Here is an 8,443-nt window from a genome sequence, read left to right as displayed (position 1 = left end):
GCAACATATGTTGTTTTGTCTAGGCATAAATTGATAGACTATGTTTAATATTCACTTTAGGTATGCGTGTTGTAAATTACAGTGATATTGAAGGTGAAAAGACCCTAAATTTTATAGATAAAAATTCAATTCTTGAGTGCTATTATGCATATTTATTTTCTTATTTATCTAGTCAGACAGGTTCATACTTCTAGCTTTTGTTCTAGTTGTATCCAGTAGTTTAACGTGAGTGCCACGGTTACCTTTTTACTGGCTGCTCAGAAAACATATTGGCCAATCCGAGACAACCCATGCATCTTTTTTTTTCTACCTTCTCTCTCTCAATTTTTCATATACACAAACACAGTCAAAGGGGCACCCCTCCTAAATGCTCTGATTACAGACCCTGTGCTCCGAAGGCTTTTAAAGGGTCAGCAAGCCGGAAAATAACCACATGCTGTCCTGGTCAACTCCACGACTCCCAGTTATGCAGTTTCCCATGGAGCCATTCAAGAATTTAAGCAGCAAGGCAGGCTGACACCCCCAGATCTGTCATCCACCCAGCACCAACCCTCACTGGGTCAAACACTAGAGGAGTCTCTCTTTGAGGGACAATATGGAATGTGGGAAAGCATGACTGATGGAGGCCTGACATAGAGCAGGGGCAGGGCAGTGACCCCCAGCAAATGCCCTTTGAGACCCCTGTTTAATAAATGGGCTAAACAGAAGATAAATATTCATTTAAGCATACAGTATGCATATTCTTGATCAGGAACTACTGTTGCAGAATTGATCATACATGCTTCTTAGTGGAATCCATGTATTGTTGGGGGGTGTGACCAGTTCATCATCAGTCACTTTAGTGGTCACTACTAATATGATCTTAAGCCCAATGCCGCAGACTCCCTTTGTGACGGACACGACCTTACATTGAGGTGAACTTGGACAGCAATAGAAAGTACCACAGAGGAAAACCAATTATCAACTTTGATATTGTTAAGTGTGCTATAGTTGAGTGTGTTATTGTAAAGCTGAATACAATCACACACTCCATCATGTAGTTCCTCCAGTTGAAAGTAAACACTGGATTTCCAGGGTTTCAATATCTTTAATGGATAGTTCACCTTCCCCAGACATGAAAATTCATCCTCATGTTGTTACAAACCCGTATTACTTTTTTCTTTCTTAGCAACAATCATCATTCACTTTCATTGGTAAAAGATGAACTGAAGGTCAATGAGTGACTGAATCTAACATCCTGCCCAATATCTCTTTTTGTGTTACACAGCAGAAAGAAAGCTTTATTTAACTTTTTAATAACATTTTTGATTCACATTTTTTTTTTTTAATGGTAATTTTCTGGCAGCAGAGGTGTCGGAAAATGTCTGCTGAAAAACAGAAAAGTACTGTCGGATTAAAAACATAGATAAACTGTAAAAAAACAGTAAATAGCTTTACCATAATTAACATCTATTACGGTAATTCTGCAAGAAATCTCCCATTATTCAATTAAATCTTTTACTTTTAACATAATTGTTAGAATAGAGTCATACACCTCTAAAACACAGAATAATAATCTTTAAAAGAATTATAAAGAAAAGTTTAAGTACAGATAATTACTAATGTTATTACAAAAAATACTGTAAATCTAAGACCATATATATATATATATATAAAACACACACAAACAAAAACATGTAATTTTACTCTGCAAAAGCCCAGGATTAAATGAAAAAAAAAAAAATGTATTAAATCAAATTATTTTTTTATTCAAATACATTAATAAACAGTCAAAATAAATACATTTTCTTTCTCTGAATGTAGATTAACTGTACTTTTGCATTGTGTATTTCTTCATTTAAAAAAAATATAAACAGCAAAAAAATCTTATTGAAGCAGGATAAGATTTGTCTGCATAATACTTTAAAATCACAGAAATAGTGAAATTTGCCTTCCCAAGTTAAAAAAAAAAAAAAAAAAAACTTACATAAAGGTTATGCTATAGAATTAAAACTTTATGCCTGTAGCAATATTTTGGAAAATAGTTCACAATACTAATTAAAAAAAATACACCACCACTCATTGATTCTTTTTTTTTTTTTTCATTTATTATTATTCGCAAAAACAACATACAAAACAACATACCAATTATTTTGTTCAGCATATTACAAGAACTCTTTAGCAATGGCTTTAAATGCTTAAGCATATTTTTCACACAACACTTTTGTTACTTTTTTCACTGGTTCATCATTTTTTAAAGCTGACAAACCAATCTCTGAAATGTTTTTGCTCTGGGAACAACAGCTTTTGTTTTCCGCCCCTGAAAAAAAAATACTATGGCCTTTTTGCCTTAACATGATATTAAAACATGATATATCTCTCTCTCACTCACACACACACACACATGTTGGGTTTTCATGTTTTATGAGGACTCTCCATAGACATAATGGTTTTTATACTGTACAAACTATAGATCCTATCTCCTAACCCTACCCCTAAACCTAAACACAAAACCTCACAAAAAACCTTTCTGCATTTTTAAATTTTCAAAAACATCATTTAGAATGATTTATAAGTTGTTTTCCTCATGGGGTCCCCACAACTTCAAAAATTTCAGGTTTTGCTATCCTTGTGGGGACATTTGGTCCCCACAACGTAGGGAATACCTGGACACACACACACACACACACACATATTTAAAATAATAATAAAAGCAGAATGAACCTGCAATGGAACATTTGAACATTTAAACATTACAAATTACACACACACAAAAAAAAAAAAAAAAAATTGCACTTTGGCTGAATATGATTCAATCATGGACAGTGGTGAAACGTGATTGAAACAAGTTCTTTTAACAAAATGGAATCAATTTAAACCCAATAAAACAGACCATGTAAAAACTAACTTGAAAGAATGGTGTTAGTTTAACATGGGGGCCTGGGTAGCTCAGCGAGTAAAGACGCTGACTACCACCCCTTGAGTCGTGAGTTCAAATCCACGGCATGCTGAGTGACTCCAGCCAGGTCTCCTAAGCAACCAAATTGGCCCGGTTGCTAGGAAGGGCAGAGTCACATGGGGTAACCTCCTTGTGGTCATTATAATGTGGTTTGATCTCAGTGGGGCATGTGGCAAGTTGTGTGTGGATGCTGCAGAAAATAGTGTGAAGCCTCCACACGTGCTATGTCTCCATGGTAACGCACTCAACAAGCAATGTGATAAGATGTGTGGGTTGACAGTCTCAGACATGGAGACCCACCTGGATTGAGGTGAGTCACTACGCCACCACAAGGACCTACTAAGTAGTGGGAATTGGGCATTCCAAATTGGGGAGAAAAAAAAATATGAATGAATGGTGTTCATTTAATATGAATGAATGGTTTTCATTTAACTTGAATCAGTTATGTTCTCCTACATTTAAGCCTTCTTGTCTTGTTTAGCCTACATGTTTATATCACATTAGATGAAGTCAATTAGGTCAAGTTACTAGAACTAGGTATAATGCCAGTTATAAATGTCAATTCTATTTTCTCATTCTTCAGTGACTGTCAAACGAGACTACAGAGGCAGCACACGGTATGAAACTAATCCATTTAATTGGAAAAAAAATGTTGTAAAGTCTGTAGTACATACCACATTCAAAGCTTAAGGGAATACAGGTTCAATAGAAGTTAAGCTCAATCGAAAGCATTTGTGTCCGTGTTGATTACCACAAAATAATTTTTCTTTAAGTGAGGCACTTACAATGGAAGTACATGGGGCCAATTTTTTGAGGGTTTAAAAACACTGTAAACCCGTATAAGTTCTACTAACTTAAAAAATGTTGAGACAACTGATTGCCTTTATTTTTCCAAGTATCAAAACTTAAGTCTCAAGTAAGCATAACTTGTTTTTGTCAGAAACTATAAATTAAAATAAATGATTTTGGTCCAATCAAAATATGCAATTACTAATGTTTATTTTAATTAACCACAACTCAAAATTCAGAGAACTCACAGATGCTGCAATTCACTACAATCTGGTCAGAAATGTCATTGTTCTTGAAACTAAACAGGCTTTCAGATGTAAATGTGAAAGTGTAGATTTATATATAGTAATAAAGGACTTAAATATTGATCGGTTTCTCACCCACACTAATTATATCACTTCAGAAGATATGGATTTAACAACTGGAGTCGTATGGATTACTTTTATGCTGTTTTTAACAGCTTTTTGGAGCTTCAAAGTTCTGACACCCATTCACTTGCATTGTGAGGACCTACAGAGCTGAAATAAATAAATATTTGTTTGTGACCTGCAGATGAAAGTCATACACATCTGGGATGGCATGAGAGTAAGTAAATAATGAAATCATTTTCATTTTTGGGCGAGATGATTAAATGATTTAGAAATGTGTGAATAAAGCAATTTACCCCGCATGTTTTGAAGAATCTTGAGGTGTCTTCTCTCAGCAACACAGGAAGTGCACAAAGCACAGTGGTTCGACTTGTGTGGACACTATGTTGATCCTGAAAGTACATTTTTAATCTAGTGTTAAATGTTGAACATGCTGAATGTGTTATTCAGCCTAAACACTGTGAATTATCTAAAACCCTTCAGTTCCCACCCAAATTCATAGCTTTTGTAACCTTCACAATAGTCTGAAGATAGGAAAGCTTAGGCTCAGACAGAATCTGTAGAAATTTTTGCCTCTTTCCAAGCAGATTTTTTGGGAAAATCTGCAGAATTTTGTGGATGGGATTTAGACATGGTAAAATGTGTTAAATGAACCTGAGAGTATTGTACTCTTAATGGTTGCTAAAAGCATCACACAATTAGCCAAACTATTTCATAAACATGCAAATGATGGGGAATTTGTAGAACATTTAAGAAATGAGAAATGTTGCAATTCTGCCGAGTTTTCTGCGTGCACAGATTCTAACATAACATGTGAATACAACTTTTCAGTACACTCACCATTAAAGAGATAGTTGATCCAAAAATGAAAAATCTCTCATCATTTACTCACTCTCATGCCATCTCAGATGTGTATGACTTTCTTTTGCTGAACACAAACAAAGATTTTTAGAAGAAAATCTCAGCTCTGTACGTTAATTCAATGCAAGTGAACGGGGACCTAAACCTAAGCTCCAAAAAGCACATAAAGGCAACATAAAAGGCAATCCATACGACTCCAGTAGTTAAATCTATATAATGAAATATAATTAATTTATCACTATAAATCTCCTTGGCGATCATGATTTCAAGCTCGATTACACTTCCTATTGCGCCATCTAGGGCTGTACAAATGCATTAAGCACCAGGAAGTGTAATCGAGCTTGAGATCATGATCGTGCTTAGAGATTGCAATGGCAAGATGTACAGTGAAAAGGGGGTTTTATTTTGGTCTGTTCTCACCCAAAACCAACTGGATCACCTCAGAAGACATTGATTAAACCACTGGAGTCAAATGGATTACTTTTATCAACTATCATTCACTTGAATTGAATGGACCAACAGAGCTGAAATATTCTTTTAAAAACCTTCATTTGTGTTCTGCTAAAGAAAGAAAGTCATAAACATCTGGGATGGCATGAGGGAGAGTAAATGATGAGACAATTAAAATTTTGGGGTGAACTAATCTATACGACTCCAGTAGTTAAATATTTATCTTCTGAAGAGATAGTTTAAAAAAGGACTTAAATATTGATCTGTTTCTCATCCACACCCATCATATCACTTCTGAAGATATGGATTAAACCACTGGAGTCTTATGGATTACTTTTATGCTGCCTTTATGTGCTTTTTGGATCTTCAAAGTTCTGGCCACCATTCACTTGCATTGTATGGACCAACAGAGCTGAAATATTCTTCTAAAAATCTTGTGTACAGGAGAAAAATGTCATACACATCTGGGATGACATGAGGGTCAGTAAATGAGAGAGGTTTTATTTTTGAGTGAATTATCCCTTTAAGTTTGGGACAGGCTCAAATTATTCTGTGTGAAATCAAGGTCTGTTGAACCACAGAACAATATTAAAAAACTAAGACCACAATACCTTTAAGTAACGAATCAAGAGAATCTCAGCAAGTTCACCAGAAGTCTTTTCTGACTCCAATGACTTCTGACGAGATATAAAGTCATCAGTGAAGACTGTGCCAATCAAGTTCTGGTTACATGTGTTTGGTCGATTCTGGTATGTAAAGCTGAAACAGAGAGATAAGAAAGGCTAGTTACATTCACAATGGATTGAAAGACATACCTACAAATTATCAAACTTGTGCTTGTAAAAGACAGTTTATGTTGCCCATTTAGTTCAAATAAAGAAACATGGCTATTTTACAGTAAACACACACACTTGTTACTTACTTCAGAAACTTGTACCATGTGAACAACAAAATACATCCACCTTGTTCAAACTAGGGCGGGAAACTAGTCCAAACAAGTCCTTTAAGCTCTCAATATTCTGTTGAATGGGGGAAAAAACAAATAGCATAGAAGTCTATCAGTTAAATTACACAACAGTAACCTTAAAAAAAAAATAAAAAAAAGTAATTTAATCAAAGGCTATTCCTCAATGTTAAAATGCTTGTAAAATGTAGAAATTGTCCCTCTGTCAATACACAGAGGAGATGCTTAAGTTAAGCACACGCTGCATCATTTAAAATAATATCCTGTAGACGGACAAAACGCTCTTTAGATAACTGTTGCTGTTTATTTTGTATTCTACACATCCTAAAATATCATCATTAAACTGAAGTTAAACTAAGAGGTTACTTCAGTTACCTAAACCAGCAACATGCTGTATGTCTCCTTCCAACATTAAGTACTGTTTGGGATATTTATGTAAATACATCTAAATGTAATATTTGCGTAGTTCCCGTATTACAAAAATAATAACAAAAGTTATGACTGAACTTGAGATTACTTACTGTTGAATCCACTCGGACAGCAGCGAATATCTTGATAGAGGAAAAGTGCGCTCAGAGACAGCATGTGTTTGAACAGAAGTATATTCCTTCTCCAAAAGAAAACTCCTCTAATTAGAAGATACAAGCATGTAAACCTTAAATACACGCAAACCGATTTTTTTTTTTTTTTTTTTTTTTTTGAGTATGGTACAATAAATAAGTAGATATTATGTCCAAATTAATATGCACGACAATAAAGGTGTCTGTTCAACTCAACATTTTAACATTTTTAATGTACTTGTTTTGCACATCACATAAAAATGTTAATTGATTCTTTCAATACACAGTAAGTTCATTTTGTTCATTCGTTATGCATTGTATTTTGGAATGATAGAGATAGGGGAATGTAGTGATGGGTAATTTCTGCTCGATTTACATGTCATATAAATGTAAGGAAGCATAAAACACAGTTATTAACTTTTTTAAATTTAACTCTATGGTTTTACACAGGTTTTTATAACATGAAAAGCACTTATTTAACAATAAAATCTTTAAATGAATACAAATATGAACTTAAGTGACATCCCATTCTTAATCCATAGGGTTTAATATGACGTCGGCCCACCCTTTGCAGCTATAACAGCTTCAACGCTTCTGGGAAGGCTTTCCACAAGGTGTAGGAGTGTGTTTATGGGAATTTTTGACCATTCTTCCAGAAGCGCATTTGTGAGGTCAGACACTGATGTTGGACGAGAAGGCCTGGCTCGCAGTCTTCGCTCTAATTCATCCCAAAGGTGCTCTATCGGGTTGAGGTCAGGACTCTGTGCAGGCCAGTCAAGTTCTTCCACACCAAACTCGCTCATCCATGTCTTTATGGACATTGCTTTGTGCACTGGTGCGCAGTCATGTTGGAACAGGAAGGGGCCATCCCCAAACTGTTCCCACAAAGTTGGGAGCATGGAATTGTCCAGAATCCCTTGGTATGCTGAAGCATTCAGAGTTCCTTTCACTGGAACTAAGGGGCCAAGCCCAGCTCCTGAAAAACAACCCCACACCATAATCCCCCCTCCACCAAACTTCACAGTTGGCACAATGCAGTAAGACAAGTACCGTTCTCCTGGCAACCGCCAAACTCAGACTCGTCCATCAGATTGCCAGATGGAGAAGCGTGATTCGTCACTCCAGAGAACGTGTCTCCACTGCTCTAGAGTCCAGTGACAGCGTGCTTTACACCACTGCATCCGACGCTTTGCATTGCACTTGGTGATGTATGGCTTGGATGCAGCTGCTCGGCCATGGAAACCCATTCCATGAAGCTCTCTACGCACTGTTCTTGAGCTAATCTGAAGGCCACATGAACTTTGGAGGTCTGTAGCGATTGACTCTGCAGAAAGTTGGTGACCTCTGCGCACTATGTGCCTCAGCATCCGCTGACCCCGCTCTGTCATTTTACGTGGCCTACCACTTCGTGGCTGAGTTGCTGTCATTCCCAATCACTTCCACTTTGTTATAATACCTCTGACAGTTGACTGTGGAATATTTAGTAGCGAGGAAATTTCACGACTGGACTTGT

At 36.1% G+C, this 8,443-nt stretch overlaps 1 long non-coding RNA gene across 1 annotated transcript; it reads right to left on the bottom strand.

The window, feature by feature from the left end:
* Window positions 1-4,370: 4,370 nt before the first annotated feature.
* Window positions 4,371-6,458, bottom strand: LOC127428464 (uncharacterized). Its single transcript, XR_007895111.1, has 3 exons — window positions 6,329-6,458; window positions 6,018-6,165; window positions 4,371-4,487 (listed from the first exon to the last, which is right to left on the bottom strand). It is a non-coding gene; the product is annotated as an uncharacterized LOC127428464 (long non-coding RNA).
* Window positions 6,459-8,443: the final 1,985 nt, after the last annotated feature.

Source organism: Myxocyprinus asiaticus, chromosome 3, assembly GCF_019703515.2.
Source record: "Myxocyprinus asiaticus isolate MX2 ecotype Aquarium Trade chromosome 3, UBuf_Myxa_2, whole genome shotgun sequence".
Lineage (NCBI taxonomy): Eukaryota > Metazoa > Chordata > Actinopteri > Cypriniformes > Catostomidae > Myxocyprinus > Myxocyprinus asiaticus.
The sequence above is the reverse complement of the archived record's forward strand: the minus strand, read 5'-3'. Positions and strand labels throughout refer to the sequence as shown.